The sequence below is a fragment of the Saimiri boliviensis genome, chromosome 1, assembly GCF_048565385.1.
Source record: "Saimiri boliviensis isolate mSaiBol1 chromosome 1, mSaiBol1.pri, whole genome shotgun sequence".
Classification (NCBI taxonomy): domain Eukaryota; kingdom Metazoa; phylum Chordata; class Mammalia; order Primates; family Cebidae; genus Saimiri; species Saimiri boliviensis.
Genome location: NC_133449.1, coordinates 177475962 through 177499138, shown reverse-complemented (window position 1 = coordinate 177499138; position 23177 = coordinate 177475962). Strand labels below are relative to the sequence as shown.

Sequence of the window (23177 nt, the reverse complement as noted above, 5' to 3'; positions counted from 1 at the left end):
AGGTATTTTTTCTTCAAAAATAGAATAGGTAGTTCTGTTATTTAAATGTTTTAGAATACTCTGGAATTGAATTTGGTGGTTCTAAGATTTTCTGTGCCCCAGTATCATTAAAATTTTCACGATATGATGCCAGTGAAAATGAACCTCAAGACAAATAGGAATGCAGATGATGGGCCGAAACTCAGTAACTGAAACATGTATTACTGCCCTCTTCCATGTACTAGAGTATCACTTCAAATAACCAAGAGGGGTATATACAGGAAGTTAACAACAAGTAGGAGTGCTTTTCTTAAACCAAAGAAAAAAGCAAGGTAACAGGTCAGGTTAGCTCTATGCAGTCCTTAGTCACTAGTTACACCTTATTTCACAATAACTGAGACTAGCTAACACCCTCCCAGAAATCAAATACAATTGTTCCAACTTATCAGAGGAAATGAATAAGGGAATGGGTAAAATATAAGGATGAGGACAGCTGGGAACCTTTATATCATATAGAAAAGTCTTTAGGGCCGGGCGCAGTGGCTCAAGCCTGTAATCCCAGCACTTTGGGAGGCCGAGGCGGGTGGATCACGAGATCAAGAGATCGAGACCATCCTGGTCAACATGGTGAAACCCCGTCTCTACTAAAAATACAAAAAATTAGCTGGGCATGGTGGCGCGTGCCTGTAATCCCAGCTACTCGGGAGGCTGAGGCAGGAGAATTGCCTGAACCCAGGAGGCGGAGGTTGCGGTGAGCCGAGATCGCGCCATTGCACTCCAGCCTGGGCAGCAAGAGCGAAACTCCGTCTCAAAAAAAAAAAAAAAAAAAAAAAAAAAAAGAAAAGTCTTTAGAGTGAGATATCTGTAGAATAAAGCTAAAGTAAAAAAAAATCTAAGTCATCAATTTTTTATAGTACATGTTGTACTTCTGGGTCACTGTCCAGGTGTACCCTCAATACTTAAGAACACCTCTTTAATTTTATTAAAAATACCACAAAGTCCTCACGATTTTCAACTCCATTCTAAACCAGTAGATGGACATGAAAGAAGAAATACCTGTTTTGTTTGTTCCTCTCAGTTACATATAAAACTATGACATTTACCTTACCTTCTCAAAAAAGGCAAAATACAAAACTTTTAGAAAGCTTCATCTTTTGTCTCATCTTCTGAAGCTGTATTTTTCCCTTTCAAGTACTGATTCTTCGCTCACACAGCTTTCTTCACATTATCTTTTCGTGAAACCTTAGATAACCTGATGGAACAATTTCAACTTCAAAATATTCTCACATTCAAATTCAATCTAATAATTGAGTAAAATACTGAGAAAGATAAAGAGAGGAATAAATATGATACTTGCTCAAAGACCCTATAACAGATCTATAAGAAAATTATGCATCCCTCAATATCTGCAAGAGATGGGGGAAAAAAGAAAATTACGATGCAGAAAATATAGTGGGCTTCCATTTGATTGCTCTGAGGCATTACCCAGGCTGGAGTGCAGTAGTGTGATCGAGGTTCACGGCAACCCTTGCCTCCCGGTTCAAGCAATTCTCATGCCTCAGCCTCTAGAGTAGCTAGTACTAGAGGTGCACGCCACCATTCCTAGCTAATTTGATGCTCATGCCTCAGCCTCTGGAGTAGGTGGGACTACAGGTGTGTACCATCATGCGGGGCTAATTTTTGTATTTTTAGTAGAGATGGGGTTTCACCATGTTGGCCAGACTGACCTCAGGTGATCCACCCACCCTGGCCTTTCAAAGCTAGGATTACAAACATGAACCACTAGGCCCAGCGGCAGAATATATTGTTAGAAAAAGGTACAATAACTCAAGGGTACACAGAAAAGAATGTATAAACCTGAATGTGAGAATCTGACAAGTAGCAAGTAACTCAGAACAAAAAAAGTCTATCTTTAAGAATTCTTAATTACAGTTTCACCTTACACTCCCAAATTGTAGAACATGTTCCAATGAACACAGCTAAGCTCTTTTTTCAGACACCCTACCTTGTCCCCACTTGAAGCAAAATTTTATTTAAAGTAAAATTTGCCTGCTGTTTGTACAGAGCTAACAACAACCAAAGTCATCAGCGTGCAAACCACCACAAATTGAATGAACTTGCTGATATTAAAAAAAGAAAAATTTGACTGGTTCCAGATTTTTAGTAAGTTAACTCTGAAAGATAACTTAAAATAATTTATTGGGAATTTTTCCATGTTTAGGGGCTGAAAGATGCAGTGATGAATAAGGAACACGAACCTGAGAAATTTAAAGAAGCCAGCTTTGTCGAAAACCAAGTGGCCACTTGCCAACACTTCTTTATGCACATATGACCAAAGATGATTCTAGGCAGACTCACAGACCACAAAGGCTCTTTATCAAACCCCAAATTAAGAAAGTTCTCATACATATTTCAATTGATACGTTAAAGGCCAGTTAAGTTTTAAAAAGCACTTTATAAAGTGCAGAATCAATACAGAAACGAAGCTTTGCGATATTGACACAAGCCCTAAAAACAGCACACATTTTATGTCACATTTACAGTCTATTCACAGTCACCTATAGCTTAGATTCCATCAAGAAAAACACTGGTCAATGGAAAAGAGACTGGCCTTACTTTGAAATTTCCATATGGCCAGCAGGGAGGAAACCGATCATTCTGAATTACAAGTGACCAAACTGCGAGAACCCTAAATCGGACTCTTCGCCTTGAACTCCATACACAAACATTTCAGATTTGTACTTCCACTTCCCGTAAATAACGTTGTTTGTATACGAAAAGGCAATAAGGTTACTCCCAAAACTCCTGTACTGCATGATCCATCCTCAAAGAGTGGAAGGAACAGCAAAGTAGAAGGAACAAAGCACTGACGTCAATTACGAGATTAACCCCAGGCACAGGCAGCTGGAGGAAAGGCCTCAACATCAATATCCACGCACAAGCTACTGGGATAACCAGGTAACAGGCCGATTGAGAAGTTGTCGGGGGGACTGTTTGAGTATTATAACCTCACGTTCCCATTTTTAGTCAACCCCCCTCACAAGTCGAAGGCGGAAATTTTTCCTTTTTTTTTTTTTTTTTTTGTGCGGGGGTGGGGGGTGGGAGAGGTGCGCAGGATCGCGAGAAGGAAAGCGAGAACTAGTTGGGTAATGTTAGCCAGAATCTGGGCCTATTTTCTCTTTAATTAGAAATAATGTGAAATTGAGGAGGATAGGAAAAAGTAAGAAATCAGCCGATGAAATGTCTGAGGAAAGGAATGGATTAAGAAAGAGGAAAGGAGAAACACTGGAAAGATGGATTTCTGAGAACTGTTAGGACTCGGTTCGCTTTTTTAATTTTCTTATTTTTGCGGGAAGGTGGTGGGGTGAGACGCGAAGATCAGGGGAGGGGTGAAGCCCGATCGCGCAGCCCCAGCGCGGAGGGTCTCCCCGGGGCTCCCTGAGGAGCTGGCGCCCCCTCCCCCACCCGGCGCGGGCCACAGCCCCCGCGGCCCGGCACGGCCCTCAGTCAGTCCGCCGGCCCTCTCACCTCCAGTCCCGGCTCCGCTAGGCCCGAACCATCTCCTGGCCGCGGCAGTGGCGGCGCCGGGCCTGCACCTTCACCGGACGCGCATCCGAGCCCGCCCAGGGGGCGGCGACAGGCTGCCAAGGGCGAGGGGCTCCGGGAGGCGGCGGGGGTTCCAGAGGCCTAGAAAAGCCAAGGTGGCGGCGGCGGCGGCGGCGGCGAGCGACGCGCCTCACACGGAACAGGCGTAGGCCCCGCACCGCTCCATGACGGTCGGGCCCCGGCTGGGACGACTGACTGAGGCGGCGAGGGCGGGTTGACGAGGACCTGGCACCAGGATCCCCGCCCCGTCCGCTGGCGGCGGCGACGGCGGCTCGACTCCCGCAGCCAGGACTGTGACTGACGCAGCGGCCGCGCCGCCCATGTGACCAGAACCCGGCGAGTGCGGGGCGTCACGTGACGCCTCCGCGCCCCCTCCCGGCTGGGAGGGTGGGGAACGGGATCTGTGGGCCCGCTGGGCCGGGAGGCGACGCCCGAGGTGGTGACGTGCCCGGCTGTGGGGGTTCGATGACCCGGGCCAGGCGGAGGACCGGCCCGAGCGGTCTAGGCCTGAGCCTCTGGGCACTGCGGCCGCGTCGGGCAGGGCTACCAGGGCAGGACCAGGCCTGCACATCCGGGCGCACACGCCCTCCTGCGCTCAGCCCGCTAGGGAGGTTCGGAAGGGCGGGGCCGGGCTGGGCCGAGCCGGATCTGCATGTTCTGGGGCTCAGGTGCGGGGCCCAAGCCTTGCGCCCCTCGCCCCCGGTGGGGATCCGGCCCAACCCGGAGCCCCCTAGACCTGCTTCCAGGTGTCGAACCCTAGAATCCTCAACAGTTCCAGCAGAGAGGCAAAGGACGCAGGAGGCTGTTCGGTAATTCTAGTAAACTTAACAAGCCAAACCGGTCCTCTTTCTTCGTCACCGGAACATCTTCTACCACCAATGCTTTTCTTTTCCTTTTATTTATTTTATTTTTTTTTAATTTTATTTATTTATTTATTTTTGAGACGGAGTTTCTCTCTTGTTACCCAGGCTGGAGTGCAATGGCGCGATCTCGGCTCACCGCAACCTCCGCCTCCTGGGTTCAGGCAATTCTCCTGCCTCAGCCTCCTGAGTAGCTGGGATTACAGGCACGCGCCACCATGTCCAGCTAATTTTTTGTATTTTTAGTAGAGACGGGGTTTCACCATGTTGACCAGGATGGTCTCGATCTCTTGACCTCGTGATCCACCCGCCTCGGCCTCCCAAAGTGCTGGGATTACAGGCGTGAGCCACCGCGCCCGGCCTATTTATTTTATTTTTGAGACAGATCTCGCTGTTGCCCAGGCTGGAGTGCAGTGGCGTGATCTCCGCTCACCGCAACCTCCGCCTCCGGGGTTCAAGCGATTCTCGTTCCTCAGCCTCCTGAGTAGCTGGGATTACGGGCGCCTGCCACCGTGCCCAGCTAATTTTTGTTCTTTTAGTAGAGACGGGTTGTGCCATGTTAGCTATGCTGGTCTAGAACTCCTGACCTCGAGCAATCCACCCACCTCAGCCTTCCAAAAGTGCTGGGATTACAGGTGTGAGCCACCGCACCTAGTCCACTAATGTTTTTTCTTCGGGATATCGTTCTGAACACTTCTTTCACCTCTAAACATCCTTCCAGTCAGGGCAAGCCGTAATTTAACTCAGTAAAATGATGTCGATTTGACAGGGTTTTCAAAGGGTCTCATAGAACCTAGTAGGGTTGTATACTCTTTCGAGGGATGAACCTCTTGTTCTTCATTTCATAAACAAGACGTTGATAAAATCTCACGTCTCTGTTTACTTTCAGTGAAGAAGCCTTGTGAAGTTTTTTTTTGTTGTTTTTGTTGTTTACTTTCTGATTTTGAAGTGATCACTTTAAAGATTGTTTTTAATGAGATTCAAAGGTTGGGCCGGGCGTGGTAGCTCACGCCTGTAATCCAAGCACTCTGGAGGCCAAGGCGGGTGGATCATCAGAGGTCGGGAGTTCAAGAGCAGCCTGACCAACATGGTGAAACCCCGTCTTATATAAAAAAAAAAATTAAAAAATAAAAAAGAGATTCAAAGGTTTTGAGGAACTTCGTAATCAATTAGTATAAGAAATGTACATATGAGGAGGCTGAGGCAGGAGAATTGCTTGAACCCAGGAGGCGGAGGTTGCGGTGAGCTGAGATCGCGCCATTGCACTCCAGCCTGGGTAACAAGAGCGAAACTCCGTCTCAAAAAAAAAAAAAAAAAAAAGAAATGTACATATGAAAAATGCTTTTATGAACCCCAAAGGTGGCAGTAACAGAAGTGTAAAACATTTTATTTTGTTTTTTGAGGTGGTTTTATTTCCTTTTGTTTCATTTTTGTGGATTTTTTTTTGGGGGGGGGCGGGGTGGGTAGAAACAGTCTTGCTATGTTGCCAGGTCTGGTCTGAAACTCCTGGGCTCATGTTATCCGCCTACCTCAGCGGATTACAGGCATGAGCCACGTCCAGCCCTTTTTCATTTCTAAAACTCCTAACTACCCGCCAGCAAGGTGGCTCACACCTGTACTTCCAGCACTGTGGGAGGCTAAGGTGGGTGGATCACGAGGTCAGGAGGTCAAGACCAGCCTGACCAACATAGTCAAACCCAGTCTTTACTAAAAACACAAAAAGTAGCCAAGCGTGGTGGTGCGTGCCTGTAATCCCAGCAGCTTGTTTGGTACACTCTGTGGTTACCTAGCTATAGAGTGAGACTCCGTCTCAAAAAAAAAAAAAATTCCTGACTACCTACTGTTTTCTGTTGTTGTTGTTTCTTTTTCTTTTCTTTTCTTTTCTTTTTTTTTTAAGACAGAGTCTCGCTCTGTCGCCAGGCTGGAATGTAGTGGCTCGATCTTGGCTCACTGCAGCCTCCGCCTCCCGGGTTCAAGCAATTCTCCTGCCTCAGCTTCCAGAGTAGCCAGGACTACAGGCATGTGCCACCACACCCAAATGACTACCTACTATTTCTTAAGCTTCACTCTTTACCTACATTTTCTCTATAGATCTATATAAATTAAGAAATATCTTAATGCAAAACTCAAAACATGACAGAATAGAGTGAAAAACGATTGATTCTCCCATCTCTATCCGTTAGCTACTCCACTACTGGAAAGCAATCACTTAGCGTTTTATAATGTATCCTTCTGTACGTATTTGTAAACAATACGTTAAAATACAGGGATACTTCTTTTTACACAAAAGATAACACACTATATACACTGTTCAGTTCTTCCTTTTCTCACTTCAAATATCTTGGATAGACTGGGCACAGTGGCTCAGGCCTATAATCCCAACACGTTGGGAGGCTGAGGCAGGCTGGTTGCTTGAGACCAGGAGTTTGAGACCAACCCCAGCAACATGGCAAAATCCCATCTCTACAAAAAATACAAAAATTAGCCTAGCGTGGTGGTGCGTTCCTGTAGTCCAGCTACTCTGGCAGCTGAGGTGGGAGGATCACATGAGCCCAGTAGGTTGATGCAGTGAGCTGAGAGTGTGCCATCCACCCTGGTGACAGAGTGAGACCCTGTCTAAAAAAAAAAAAGAAAAAACAAAGGAAAAAGAGAAAAACATCTTGGAAATCTTACCATACCAGTATATAAAGAACTACCTTTGCCAGGCACGGTGGCTCACACCTGTAATCCCCGCACTTTGGGAGTCTAAGGCAGACAGATCACAAAGTCAGGAGTTCAAGACCAACCTGGCCAATATAGTGAAACCCCATCTCTACTAAAGATACAAAAAATCAGCCGGGGGTGGTGGCGTGTGCCTGTAATCCCAGCTACTTGAGATGCTGAGGCAGGAGAATCACTTGAATCCAGGAGGTAGAGGTTGCAGTGAGCCAAGATCACGCCATTGCACTCCAGCATGGGCAACAGCGGGAGACTTCGTATCAAAAATAAATAAATAAAATTTTAAAAAGAACTACATTTTTCTTCCTAGAGGCAGAATAATATTCCACTGTATACAAATATCCTAACTTGTTTAACCAATCAGTCCCCTACAGGTGGATATTCAGCTTGTTGCCAAGCCATTACTATTACATGCTAAGATGCAATGAATAACCTCATACAAGATAGGGCAACATTGTAAGACCCTGTCTCTACAAAAAATAAAAAATTAGCTGTCTGTGGTGGCACAGGGTTGTGGTCCTAGCTGCTAGGGAGACTGAGGTGGGAGGATCATTTGTACCCAGGAGGTGAAGGCTGCAATGAGCCCTAATCCCACCACTGCACTCTAGTCTCAGTAACAGAGCAAAACCCTGTCTCAAAAAAATGAAAATAATTAAAAATGAAAACCCCATATAATGAGGAAATTATACCTATATGATAAATCTTTAGCCTGGGATCTTTAGATCAAAAGGATTTTTAATTTTGATAATACCAAATTATCCTACACAGAAATTGTGCTGATTTCATTTACTTTCTTTCAAATTCTGCTTAAGAAGATTTACGAGACTGTATAGGTTGGAGGGTCGGGGGATGGAAAATGGCAAAAGGAAAGAGTAGGCCGGGCACGGTGGCTCACACCTGTAATCCTAGCACTTTGGGAGGCCAAGGCGGGTGGATTACAAGGTCAAGAGATCAAGACCATCCTGGCCAACATGGTGAAACCCTGTCTCTACTAGAAATACCAAAAAAAAATTAGCTGAGCATGGTGGCACGTTCCTGTAATCACAGCTACTCGGGAGGCTGAGGCAGAAGAATTGCTTGAACGTGGGAGGCAGAGGTTTTGGTGAGCCAAGATCTCTCCACTGCACTCCAGCCTGGGCAACAGAGTGAGACCCCATCTCAAAAAAAAAAAAAAAAGGCCTGACACGGTGGCTCACCCCTGTAATCTCAGCACTTTGGGAGGACGAGGCAGGTGGATCATGAGGTCAGGAGTTCAAGACCAACTTGACCAATTTGGTAAAACCCCGTCTCTACTAGAAATACAAAAAATTAGCTGGGTATGGTGGCATGCGCCTATAGTCCTAGCTGCTCGGGAGGCTGAGGCAGAAGAATTGCTTGACCCCGGTAGACAGAGGTTGCAGTGGGCCAAGATCTTACCACTGTACTCCAGCCTGGGTGACAGAGCAAGACTCCATCTCAAAAAAAAAAGTCATGAGTGTTTGTCACTTTACACCATAATAATTTTGATTAAAGGTAAGTATTAAGGTACAAATTGAAAATATGTAACAAATTTTATAAGAAAGTTTTCTTGCTTTGAAGTAAATGTTATTTAGCTAACCCAAATAATATGCTCTTGTTCCATAAAGGATAGTGATAATTTTTTAATACAAAATGAGACCTTATTTAAAAACCAAAAAGGGGAGGAATGACCAATGTAGCCTTGTATTTGGCATTATTCTACAAATAAGAAGTTTCCTGTGTTACAGCAAATGAAGGAAAAAGTCCCTAAAATTATTTCTAAATTTTTGATATTTTGATACTATATCATTTTATTTAATCAGTTGTATCTGTTTTAACAAAGTGAATGTTCTGTCTCTAACTTCATCTTTCAGAACAGTGTAAGACTACTATGCCGAATGGAGAAACTGCAGAAAATAACATACCATAAAACGAAAAGAGAAACAAAAATATCAAAGCAAAATAGAATTTTTTACTAGCATGCAAGATTTTAACAAAGGATTTAGGCCAGGCGTGATGGGTCATGCCTGTAATCCCAGCACGTTGGGAGGCTGAGGTGGTGGATCACCTGAGGTCAAGAATTCAAGACTAGCCTGGCCAACATGGTGAAACCCCGTCTCTACTAAAAATACAAAAATTATCTGGGCATGGTGGCACATGCCTGCAATCCCACCTACTTGGGAGGCTGAGACAGGAGAACCACTTGAACCCAGGAGGTAGAGGTTGCAGTGAGCCAAGATCGTGCCATCTGCATTCCAGCCTGGGCAACAGAGAGAGAATCCCTCTCCAAAAAAAAAAAAAAAAAAAAAAAAAAAAGGTATTTAATGTATATTGTTAGAGTAGCAATACTTAGTAGAGTGCTGTTTTTAACTTAGGTTTTTTGGAGGTATAATTTACATGTCATAAAATTGATTCTAGTCTGGGTGTGATGGCTCATCCCTGTAATCCCAGCACTTTGGGAGGCAGAGGTGGACGGATCTGTTGAGGTCAGGAGTTTGAGACCAGCTTGGCCAACATCGTGAAACCCCGTCAATACTAAAAATACAAAAATTAGCTGGGCATGGTGATATGGCTTGTAATCCCAGCTACTTGGGAGGCTGAACCTGGCAGGTGGAGGTTGCAGTGAGATGAGAACTCACCACTGCACTCCAGCCTGGGCAACAGAGTGAGAATCCATTTCAAAAAAAAAAAAAGGTATCTTTTATAATGTACAGTTTTATGAGTTCTGACAAATGCATACAGTTGTGTAACTACCACCACAATCAAGATAGAGAACATTTCAATCACCACAGAATATTCCCTCTTGGCCCTTGGCAATGAACCCTTCATTTCAACCCTAGTTCCTGGAAAATAAAGATCTACTTTTTGTCCTTATAGCATTACCTTTTCCAGAATATCAGACAAATGGAATCATACAGTATATAGCCTTTCAAGTCTGGCTTCTTTGGTATAATGGTTGTGAAATTTATCCATTGTTTTCATGTATCAGTACTGTATTTCTTTTTTTGTTGCTGAATACTATTTCATTATGTGGATATAGCATAGCTTGTTTAGCCATTAATCAGTTGAAGGACATTTGGGTTGTTTCTATTAACAACATAAAAAAAATTCCAAGTCATTGTAGAAGTCCAAAAAATAAAATAAATTATGAATAAAGCTGCTATAATTATCCATGTACAAGTTTTCATTTGTGCCTTAAATGATCTCCACCAATATTTTCTGAAAATCACATCTAGATATAAGAAGTACCAAGTCATAACTACAGCTACATAAACATTCTATATTATTTTAGAAACTCAGGTAATTTATTTATTATTTATCAAATATTTATTAGACATCTACTACATAGCAGGTACTATTCTAAGCACAAAGATAAGACAACTGTCAGATACTAGCTCCCCGAAAATACTGCCAAGACAACACATTGGTGAAACCCTGTCTCTACTAAAATACAAAAAATTAGCCTGATATGGGGGTGGGCACCTCTAATCCCAGCTACTTGGGAGACTGAGGCAGGAGAATTGCTTGAACCTGGGAGGTGGAGGTTGCAGTTAGCCGAGATCGCAACATTGTACTCCAGCCTGGGTGACAGAGTAAGACTCTGTCTCAAAAAAAAGCAAAACTGAGTTATTATTTACTTCAATAAAAAAGGTAGATCACTACCTTATCAGAGTCTCGGTAACATCTCTAAGGGGGAAAGCAAAATTGGAATATTTATAAGGTTTGGGGATCTGATTTTGAGTTTTGGGTTTTTTTTTTTAAATAAAGACCGGGTTTCACCATGTTGGTCAGGCTGATCTTGAACTCCCAACCTCAGGTGATCCGCCTGCCTTGGCCTCCAAAGTGCTTGTATTACAGGCGTAAGCCACCACGCCCAGCTGAGTTTTTCAATTAAAGGGGCTTGATTACAACTGGATAAGAAATCATGATACATTGGGATTTGTGGACATAGTAAGGAAAGGGTTTTTTTTTTTTTTTTTTGGAGACACAGTTTGTCTCTCGTCAACCAGGCTGGAGTGCAGTGACACAATCTTGGCTCACTGCAACCTCTGCCTCCCAGGTCCAAGTGATTCTCGGGCCTCAGTCTCCTGAGTAGCTGGGAATACAGATGCCCACCACCATGCCCAGCTAATTTTTGTATTTTTAGTAGAGATAGGACTTTGTCATGTTGGCCAGGCTGGTCTCAAACTCTTTACTTCAGGTGATTCACCTGCCTCGGCCTCCCAAAGTGCTGGGATTACAGGTGTGAGCCACTGTGCCCAGTCAGGAAAGTGTTTTAAAGAGTCTGGGACAGTATGTTAGTTTTCTACTGCTGCAGTAATGAATTGCCATAAATTTAGGGTCTTCAAACACCACAAATGTGTTATCTTACAATTGTGTCAATAGAAGTCTGCCATGAGTCTTACTGGATTAAGACAATGTTTTGGCAAGCCTGCTGCTTTCTAGAGGCTCTGAGGGAGAATTCTTCCCTTTTCCAGCTTCTAGAGGCTGCCCTCATTCTTTGGCTTGTGGCCCATTCCTCCATCTTCAAAGCCAGCAATGGCTGGTTGTGTTCTTTTAAAATCATATCACTTTCACTTGCTATTCCACCTCCATTATTTATTTTATATTTATACAAATATATATTTATACTATATATGTATTATATAAAAGTAAAGGACACTTCTGATTATTTTAGGCCAACTCAGATCATTCAGAATCTCATCTCCTTGTTTTAAGGTCAACTAAATAAACAACCTTAATTTCATCACCCACCTCAATTACCCTTTGCCATATAAAATAGCATATTAGGGCTGGTCATGGTGGTTCATGCCTATAATCCCAGGACTTTGGGAGGCCAAGGCATGTGGATCACAAGGTCAGGAATTCAAGACCAGTCTGGCCAATGTGTAGAAACCCTGTCTCTACTAAAAATACAAAAATTAGGTGGACCTGGTGGCATGGGCCTGTAATCCCAGCTACTCGGGAGGCTGAGGCAGGAGAATCACTTGAATCTGGGAGGCAGAGGTTGCAGTGAACTGAGATCGCACCATTGCACTCCAGCCTGGGTGACGAGTGAAATTCTGTCTCAAAAAAATATTAAGTAAATAAATAATAAAATAGCATATTATGTTGGATGCAGTGGCTCATGCTTGTAATTCCAGCACTTTTGGAGGCTTAGACAGGAGGATCACTTGAGCCCAGGAGTTCAAGGCCAGCCTGAAAAACATAGTGAGACTCCCATCTTTTAAAAAAATTGAAACGTTAGCCAGGTGTTGTGGTACACACCTGCAATTCCAGGTATTTGGGAGGCTGAGATAGGAGAATAAATAGAGCCTGGGAGGTGGAGACTGCAAAGACCCATGATCCTGCCACTGTACCCTAGCCTGAGTGACAGGTAGAGATCCTCCCTCAAAAAAAAAAAAAAAAAAAAAAAAAAGCATGTTCACAGGTTCTAAGGATTAGTACATGAACATCTCTGGAGAAGAATTATTCTGCTTACCACAGAGCATAACGTCATTTGAAGTCATCTATTGAAAAGCTGAGCACTTAGCTGTTCTTTTAAACACTGATATGCTTTGGATCTGTGTTCCTGCCCAAGTGTCAAGTAAAATCATAATTCCCAGTGTTGGAGGTGGGGCCTGATGAGAGGTGATTGGATCATGGAGATGTTTCTCTTGAATAGTTTAGCACCATCCTCTTAGTTCCCTTCTCATGATAATGAGTTCTCACAAGATCTGGTTGATTAAAAGTGTGGTGTGGCTGGGCATGGTGGCTTATGCCTATAATCCCAACACTTTGGGAGGCTGAGGCAGGCAGATCACTTGAGATCAGGAGTTTGAGACCAGCCTGACCAACATGGCAAAACCCCATCTCTACAAAAATCAGCTGGGTATAGTAGTGTACACCTATAGTCTCAGCTACTTGGGAGGGTGAGGCAGGAGAATTGCTTGAACCTGAGAGGTGGAGGTTGCAGTGAGCCCCAATCACACTACTGCATTCTAGCCTGGGTGACAGAGTGAGATTCTGTCTCAAAAAAAAGGAAAAAAAAGCCGGGCGTGGTGGCTCAAGCCTGTAATCCCAGCACTTTGGGAGGCCGAGGCGGGTGGATCATGAGGTCGAGAGATCGAGACCATCCTGGTCAACGTGGTGAAACCCCGTCTCTACTAAAAATACAAAAAATTAGCTGGGCATGGTGGTGCGTGCTTGTAGTCCCAGCTACTCAGGAGGCTGACGCAGGAGAATTGTCTGAACCCAGGAGGCGGAGGTTGCGGTGAGCCGAGATCGTGCCATTGCACTCCAGCCTGGGTAACAAGAGCGACACTCTGTCTCAAAAACAAAAAAAAAAAAAAAGGAAAAAGGAAAAAGAAGTGTGTGGCACCTCCTCACTCCCTCTCTCTTGCTCCTACTCTGACCTCATGATGTGTGTGCTCTCCCTTCACATTCCGCCATGATTGTAAGTTTCCTGAGTCCTCCCCAGAAGCCAAGAAGATGCCAGCATCATGCTTCCTGTATAGCCTGAATAACTGTGAGCCAATTAAACCTCTTATCTTTATAAATTACCCAGCCTCAGTTATTTCTTTACGGCAATGCAAGAACGGAGTAATACGAAAACAATTTTTGAAAGTTCCTAAAATTGTCAGAGGTGCTCCAACCAGAGGGAGGGACTCCATCTTGAACACGAGCTGGGTGAAATAAAGCTGAGACCTACTGGGCTGCATTCCCAGGAGGTTACGCATTCTTAGTCACAGGGTGAGATAGGAGGTCAGCACGAGATACAGGCCACAAAGACCTTGCTAATAATACAGGTTGCAGTAAAGAAGCTGGCCAAAACCAAGATGGTGATGAAAGTGACCTCTGATTGTCCTCACTGCTCATTACACCTTAATCATAAATCATTAGCATGCTACAAGACACTCCTACCAGCACAATGATAGTTTACAAATGCCATGGCAACGTCTGTAAGTTACCCTATATGGTCTGAACCAGGGAGGAACACATAGTTCTGGCAAATCCCATCCTTTTCCAGGAAAACTCATGAATAATCCATCCCTTGTTTAGCATATGATCAAAAAATAACTTAAGTATAGTCAGTCAAGCAGCCCAGCCACTGTTCTGTCTATGGAGTAATCATTCTTTTGTTTCTTTACTTCTCTAACAAACTTGCTTTTACTCTACTATATGGATGAATCCCTGAATTCTTTCTTTCTTTCTTTCTTTTTGGAGACAGAGTCTTGCTCTGTCGCCTAGTCTGGAGTTCAGTGATGCCATCTCAGCTCACTGCAACCTCTGTGTTCTGGGTTCAAGCGATTCTCCTGCCTCAGCCTCTGGAGCAGCTGGAATTGCAGGCATGAGCACCAGGCCTGGCTAATTTTTTGTATCTTTTGTAGAGGCAGGGTTTCACCATGTTGGCCAGGATGGTTTCAAACTCCTGTACTCAAGTGATCTGCCCAACTTGGCCTCCCAAAATGCTGGGATTACAGCTGTGAGCCACCATGCCCGGCCTAGCAAACTTTCTATGTTTGATCTGCAAAGCCTAAAAAATCTAAGTCATTAGTGTACAATATTTTAGGCTTTGCAGATCAAGTGGCAAAATCAAGGATTTTTTTATTTTTGAGATGGAATCTCGCTGTATCACCCAGGCTGGAGTGCAGTGATATGATCTTAGGTCACTGCAGCCTTCGTCTCCCAGGTTCAAGTAATTACCCTGCCTCAGCCTCTCAAGTTGCTGGGATTACAGGCATCTACCACCACGCCCAGCTAATTTTTGTATTTTTAGTAGAGACGGGGTTTCACCATGTTGGCCAGGCTAGTCTTGAACTCCCAACCTCAAGTGATCTACTCATCTTGGTCTCCTAAAAGTGCTGGGATTACAGGTGTGAGCCACCACAACCAGCCAAATTGAGAATTTTATCTAGGTGCTTATGTAACAGTATAAAAGTTTCCATAAATATTTTATTGATAAAATTTACACCTTTTTTTCCTTTTTGTGGAGAACAGAGTCTCACTATATTGCCCAGGTAAGTCCCGAACTTCTGGGCTCAAGCTGTCTTCCTGCCTCTTCTTCCCTAAGAGCTGGGATTATACGCATAAACCACCATGACTGGCTTATTGATAAAATTTAAAATATAGTAGTTGAGTAAGTTTTCAGGCCTGTTAATAAGAATAAAGGAATTTTGGCTGGAGGCGATGGCTCATGCCTATAAACCCAGTACTTTGGGAGGATCACTTGAGGTCAGGAGTTCGAGACCAGCCTGGCAAACATGGCAAAACTCTGTCTCTACTAAAAATACAAAAAAATTAGCTGGGCATGGTGGGACATGCCTATAGTCCCAGCTATTCAGAAGGCTGAGGCAGAAAAATTGCTTGAACCTGGGAGGCAGAGGTTTGCAGGGAGCCAAGACTGAGCCACTGCACTCCAGCCTGGGCAACAGAGACTCTGTCTCAAAACAAAACAAAACAAAACAAAACAAAACAAAACAAAACAAAACAAAAAAACAGCCGGTAGCAGTGGCTCACGCCTGTAATCCCAACACTTTGGGAGGCTGAGTCGGGTGAATCACTTGAGGTCAGGAGTTTGAGACCAGCATGACCAACATGGAAAAATCCCATCTCTACTAAAAATACAAAATTAGCTGGGCATGGTGGCACATGCCCATAATCCTAGCTACTTGGGAGGCTGAGGCAGGAGAATTGCTTGAACCCAGAGGCAGAGGTTGCAGTGAGCCAAGATTGCACTGTTATACTCCAACCTGGGCAACAAGAGTGAAACTTCGTCAAAAAACAAAACAAAACAACAACAACAACAAACCAAAAGAATAATACAATTTTTTTGGCAGAAGATAACATTTCACTTAATTGAGATTTGAAGGTAGTGTTTCCTATAATCAAAAGCTATTGCAAATATTCTGTCAATGCTGATCTGTCATGAGATTTTATTTTTTATATTTTTGGCTGAGTTCAGGGAACTTTATTGATGGTAACAACAAGGTAGAACTCCCTAGGCCTAGGCTTCTCCCTCTTCAGGGAGACTGCCTGGAAATTGAGAAGATGGGAGATTTTCAGTGTGGTAGGAGACTGAGTGTAGCAGGGACTCCACAGCAGCTGAGGGCCTCTGTCTTGTGTGCTCTCTGGGGCTGGTGGTCTGGGGGTCTTACTCTTTGGAGGCTATGTGAACCATGAGGTCCACCACCCAGTTGCTGTAGCCAAATTCATTGTCATAGCAGGAAATAAGCTTGACAAAGTGGTCATTGAGGGCAATACCAGCCCCAGCATAATAGATGGAAGAGTGGGTGTCACTGTTAACTTGAAGGAGATGACCTAGTGCTCAGTGCCCAGGAAGCCCTTCCACGAGTGGGCCCTCTGATGCCTACTTCACTATTTTATTTTATTTTTGAGACAGAGTCTTGCTCTGTTGCCCAGGCTGGAGTGCAGTGGCATGATCTCAGTTCATCTCTGCCTACTAGGCTCAGGCAATTCTCCTGAGTCTCTCGAGTAGCTGGGATTGCAGATATGTACCACCACACCCAGCTAATTTTTTGTATTTTTAGTAGAGATGGAGTTTCACCATGTTGGTCAGGCTGGACTGGAACTCCTGACCTCAAGTGATCTGGCCGCCTTGGCCTCCAAAAGTGCTGGGATTATAGGTGTGAGTCACCATACTCGGCTATTATATTTTTAAATCAATATAGATATCACTGTGGTGACCAGGCTGATCTTGAACTCCCGGCCCCAAGTGATCCTCCCATCTTGGCCTCCCAAAGTGCTAGGATTACAGGTGTGAGCCACCATGTCTGGGCTTCACCACCTTCTTGATGTCATCATATTTGGCAGGTTTCTCCAGATGGCAGGTCAGGTCCATGACTGACACATTGCCAGTAGGGACACAGAAGGCCATGCCACTGAGCTTCCCATTTAGCTCAGAGATGACCTTGCCCACAAACTTGGCAGTGCTAGATGCAGGTATGATGTTCTGGAGAGTCCAGTGGCTATCATGCTGAGCGTGGTGGTGTGCACTTGTAATCCCAGCTACTCGGTAGGCTGAGGCAGGAAAATCGCTTGAACCAAGGAAGTAGAGGTTGTAGTGAGCTGAGATCACGCTACTGTACTCCATCCTGGGTGGCAGAGCAAGACTCTGTTGAAAAAAAATTCTGTTAGACTCTTCTTTTAATATATGCCTTTGAGCATATCATTACATTGAAAATTAATGTAATTAATCACCTTCCAATTCAAGATTAGATAGGAGAGCCTCAATTGTAAATTGAAACTGATTTTGAAATACGAAAATTTCCTTTATATGTGAGAGCTAAAATGTGTTACAGCACTGTAGTTTAAATCACAGAAAAGATATATGCCGAAGGCCAGGCACGGTGGCTCATGCTTGTAATCCCAGCACTTTGGGAGGCAGAGGCAGGCAGATCTGAGGTTGGGAGTTCAAGACCAACCTGACCAACCTGAAGAAACCCCATCTCTACTGAAAAAAAAAAAAATTATATATATATATATATATATATATATATGCTGCAAATTTGTGCAATAATAGACATCTCAGGTCTTGTTTTAACTTTCACACCAGGCTGGGTGCAGTGTCTCATTTCTATAATCACAGCACTTTGCGAGGCTGAGGTGGGCAGATCACCTGAGGTCAGGAGTTCCAGACCAGCTTGGCTAACATGGCGAAACTCTGTCCTCTACTAAAAATAGAAAAATTAGCCGGGTGTGGTGGCACGTACCTGTAGTCCCAGCTACTCAGGAGGCTGAGGTAGGAGAACTGTTTGAACCCGGGAGGCAGAGGTTGCAGTGAGCCAAGGTTGCGCCATTGCACTCTAGCCTGGGCAACAGAGTGACTCTGTCCCAGTAAAAAAAAGAAAGGAAGAAAAAAACAACCTTGACACCACAGAAAGTGTGTAAAGCAACTTGACATTTCTGGTGATTCAAACAAAGTTAAAATCACCAGAAATGTAAAAAAATAAATAAACAAATAAGGTTGAAATATTATTGAACCTTAAAAAGGAAGAATGGCTGGGCACAGTGGCTCACGCCTGTAATCCCAGCACTTTGGGAGGCTGAAGGGGGCAGATTACTTGAGGTCAGGAGTTCGAGACCACCCTGGCCAACATGGTGGAACCCCCCCATCTCTACTAAAAACATAAAAATTAGCAAGGTGTCATGGTGCACACCTGTAATCCCTGCTACTTGGGTGGCTGAGGCAGAAGAATCCCTTGAACCTGGGAGGCGGAGTTTGCAGTGAGCCAAGATTGCATCACTGCACTCCAGCCCCGGCGACAGAGTGACACTCTGCTTCAACAACAATAAAAAAAGGAAGGACAAATGCTAAAATATGTATGTACCTTGAGGATATTATGCCAGATGAAATCAGACAATCAAAAAGACAAATACTATATGATTTCACTTGTATTAGGTACCAAGAGTAGTCAAATTAACAAAGACATAAAGCAGAATGGTGGTTCCTAGGGGTTGGGAGTAGGGAGGTAATGGGGAACTATTATTATTTAATGGATATAAAGCTTGAGTTTTGCAATATGAAAAGTTCTGGAGGCTGGGAGTGGTAGCTAACACCTCTAATCCCAGCACTTCCAGAGGCCGAGGCGGGTGGATCCATACCATCCTGGCCAACATGGTGAAACCCTGTCTCTACTAAAAATACAAAAAAATTAGTTGGGCATGGCGGCTCATGCCTATAGCCCCAGCCACCCGGGAGGCTGAGGCAGAAGAATCACTCGAACCCAGGAGGCGGAGGTTGCAGTGAGCTGAGATCGTACTACTGCATTCCAGTCTGGTGACAGCGATACTCTGTCTCAAAAAAAAAAAAAAAAAAAAAGTTCTGGAAGCCAGGTGTGGTGGCTCATGCCTGTAATCCCAGCACTTTGGGAGGCTGAGGCAGGTGGATCACCTGAGGTCATGAGTTTGAGACCAGCCTGATCAAAATGGAGAAATCCTGTCTCTACTAAAAATACAAAATTAGTTGCGTGTGGTGGCACATGCCTGTAATCCCAGCTACTTGGGAGGCTCAGGCGGGAGAATTGCTTAAACCTGGGAGAACGAGGTTGCAGTGAGCCGAGATTGCACCATTGTGCTCCAGCCTGGGCAACAAGAGTGAAATTCCATCTCAAAAAATAAAAAAAGTTCTGGAGATGGATGGGTGGTGGTAATGGTGGCCATGGTTTCACAACATTGTGAATATACTTAATATCATTAAACTGTACACTTAAAAATAGCTAGGAAGGTAAATTTAATGTTGTGTGTATTTTACCACAAGTTTTAAATATTTCCTTCTCAGCCCTGAGTCCAAATAATAAGCTACAACTGCTAAGCCATCAAACTGCTGTATGGTAGATCAAGTCAGGATATTCACCTTCATTACTGAAAAAAATCCTGGAACTCATAATGATTGATTCTAGAAGAGCAAATAAAGTTCATGGTTGACACTATTGGCTCAATAACACATGATAAATTCAAATATTTCCTACAAGGCTTTAAACATCTTACATTGTCACAAACTTAATGAATATGTCCAACTAAGTTTCTTCTGCTCTGCAAATGTTGGTAATAACCTCAATTCTAACACATCTTAGCAGATTCGACTTCGGGTTGTACTGACTTTTGACTTCTTTGAAAATATTCTCACATGTACTCATTCCACAGAGACAGCTCTTTTTTTTTTTTTTTTTTTTTTTGAAAAGAAGTCTTCCTCTATCACCCAAGCTGGAGTACAGTGGCACAATCTCAGCTCACTGCAACCTCTGCCTCCAGGGGTTCAAGCAATTCCCCTGCCTCGGCCTCCTGAGTAGCTGGGATTACAGGCGAGTCCCATCACACCCAGCTAATTTTTGTATTTTTAGTAGAAATGGGGTTTCACCATGTTGGCCAGCCTGGTCTCAAACTCCTGACCTCGTGATCTGCCTGCCTTAGCCTCCCAAAGGGCTGGGATCACAGGCATGAGCTACTGCGCCCAGCCAAGATTACTCTTTGAAGCTAATTTTTCAGTCACTTCCAACACAACATTGCTTATTGAACAACTGAGCAGTATTGCTAACATTCATCACCTCTTTAAAAGTCAAAGACATACAAATAATGAAGCTAATTTTTCAGTCACTTCCAACACAACATTGCTTATTGAACAACTGAGCAGTATTGCTAACATTCATCACCTCTTTAAAAGTCGGACATACAAATAAAAAGAATAAAGTCCAAAAATAAACACTCGTTTATAAGTAGTTGATATTTAAACAGAATTCTTTTTTTTTTTTTTTTGAGACAGATTGGCTCTGTTGCCAATCTGGAGTACAGTGGTGTGACCTTGGCTCACTGCAACCTCTGCTTCCCAGGTTGAAGTGATTCTCCTACCTCAGCCTCCTTCGTAGCTGGGACTACAGGCACACACCACCACACCCAGCTAATTTTTGTATTTGTAGTAGAGACGGGGTTTTACCATGTTGGCCAGAATGGTCTCAATTTCCCGAACTTGTGATCTGCCCATAGGCGTAAGCCACCACACCCAGCCCAGCCCCACCCCTTTTTTTTGGAGACGAAGTCTTGCTCTGTTACCGAGGCTGGAGTGCAGTGGCGTGATCTTGGCTGACTGAAATCCCTGCCTCCCAAGTTCAAGAGATTCTCCTGCCTCAGGCTCCTGAGTAGCTGGTTTACAGGTGCCCGTCACTATGCTCGGCTAATTTTTGTATTTTTAGCAGCAATGGGTTTTCACCATGTTGGCCAGGCTGGTCTCGAACTCCTGACCTAAGATGATCCACTCACCTTGGCCTCCCAAAGTGCTTGGATTACAGGTGTGAGCCACCTCAACCAGCCCAATATTCAACAAGAGTTCTAAGACAATTTAATTCAATTGCCACTGTGTCCAATGACAATTCAGCTTTTAAAAAATGGTCCAAGGGGCTAGGTGGGTACGGTGGCTCACACCTGTAATCTCAGTACTTTGGGAGCCCGAGGCAGGTGGATCACGAAGTCAGGAGTTCAGCATCAGCCTGGCTAACATAGTGAAACCCCGTCTCTACTAAAAATACAAAAATTAGCTGGATTTGGTGGCACATGCCTGTAGTCCTAGCTACTAGGGAGGCTGAGGCAGAATAATTGCTTGAACCTGGGAGGTGGATGTTGCAATGAGCTGAGACTGTGCCACTGCACTCCAGCCAGGGTGACAGAGCGACACGCCATCATAAAAAAAAAAAAAAAAAAAAAAAAAAAAAAAAAAAAAAGGTCAAAGTGCCGCCAGCACTCTGAGAGGCCATGGTGGGTGGATCACCTTAAGTCAGGAGTTGGAGATCAGACTGGCCAAGGTAGCAAAACCCCCTCTCCTCTCTACTAGACCATCTTGACCAACATGGTGAAACACCATCACTACCAAAAATAGAAAAATTAGCTGGGTATGGTGGTGGGCACCTGTAATTCTAGCTACTCAGGAGCCTGAGGCAGGAGAATCATTTGAACCTGGGAGTCGGAGGTTGCAGTGAGCTGAGATCATGCCACTGCACTCCAGCCTGGCGACAGAGCGAAATTCCATCTCAAACAAACAAACAAACAAAAAACACAAATTAGCTGCTTGTGGTGGTGTGCGCCTGTAATCGCAGCTACTTGAGAGGCTAAGGCAGGAGAATAGTTTGAATCTGGAAGGTAGAGGTTGCCATGAGCTGAGATCGTGTCAATGCATTCCTGCTGGTTGACAGAGCAGGACTCCATTTCAAAAAATAAAAATAGATAAAAAAAAGATCAGAGGATCTCATTTTCTTTTTTTTTTCTTTTTGAGATGGAGTTTTGCTCTTGTTGCCCTGGTTGGAGTACAAATGGTGCAATCTCAGCTCACTGCAACTTCTGCTTCCCAGGTTCAAGTGATTCTCCTGCCTCAGCCTCCCAAGTAGCTGGGACTATAGGTGTGTGCCACCACACCCAGCTAATTTTTGTATTTTTAGTAGAGATGGGGTTTCACCATGTTGACCAGGATGGTCTTGATTTCTTGACCTTGTTGGTCCGCCCGCCTTGGCCTCCCAAAATGTTGGGATTACAGGCGTAAGCCACCGCGCCCGGCCTCTCTCTCTCTTTTTTTTTTTAAATTAAAAACAAAATAAAACAAAACGCCTAGCTAATTTTTATATTTTTAGTAAAGATGGATTTTCACCATGTTGGCCAGGCTGGTCTCAAACTCTTGACCTCAAGTGATCCTTCCACCTTGGCCTCCCAAACTGCTGGGATTACAGGTGTGAGCCACCGTGCCTGGCTCTCAATAGGCATCTTTCCAAAGAAGATATACAAATGCAAATGACCAATAAGCACATAAGAAGATAATCAACATTATTAGCCATCAGAGAAATGCATATCAAAACAATGAGGTATCACTTCATACCCCCTAGGATGACTATAATCCAAATGACAGATACTTGATTTTGCTTATAGTATTGGTGTCTTAGTCTGTTTGTATTGCTATAAAGAAATACTGGAGACTAGGCAAATTATAAAGAAAAGAGGTTTATTTTTCTCACAGTTTTACAGGCTGTATAGGAGGCATGGTGCTGGTATCTCCTAGGCTTTCAGTCCACAGGCTGCTTCCACTCATGACAGAAGACAAAGGGGAACCAATGTGTGCAGAGTTGACAAGGCAAAAGAGGAAGCAAGAGAGCAGGAGAGGTGCCAGGCTTTTTTAGAAACCAGCTCTTGTGTAAACTAACAGAGTTAGAACTCACTCACTCCCTGACCAGGAAGGTGATTAATTTATTAATGAGGGATCCGCCCCTGTGACTGATACACCTCCCAGTAGGCCCCACCTCCAACACTGGGAATCAAACTTCAATATGAGGCTTGGCGAAACAAGCATCCAAACTATAGTAGTTGTGAAGATGTGGAGAAATTGGAACACATAGATTGCTAGTGGGTTTACAGGGTAAAATGGTATAGCTGCTTTGGAAAACAGTCAGTTCCTCAAAATACTTGACCCAGAAATTTTACTCCTGAGAGTATATCTAAGCGAACATGTGATCCAGAAATTCAATTCCTGGGTATACACCTCAG

The 23177-nt window shown here is 44.1% G+C and overlaps 1 protein-coding gene across 4 annotated transcripts in view; it reads right to left on the bottom strand.

Annotated features, from left to right (window-relative positions):
• AFF4 (ALF transcription elongation factor 4) overlaps positions 1 to 3892 on the bottom strand; it is a 90734-nt gene extending 86842 nt beyond the window's left edge. For 3 of the 4 annotated variants that reach the window (XM_074381554.1, XM_074381560.1, XM_074381558.1), the window contains exon 1: positions 3508 to 3892. The gene's annotated coding sequence lies outside the window, so the exon portion shown is untranslated. The remainder of the gene's footprint in view (positions 1 to 3507) is intronic. The other variant, XM_003920592.4, reaches the window with a different exon arrangement.
• Positions 3893 to 23177: the final 19285 nt, after the last annotated feature.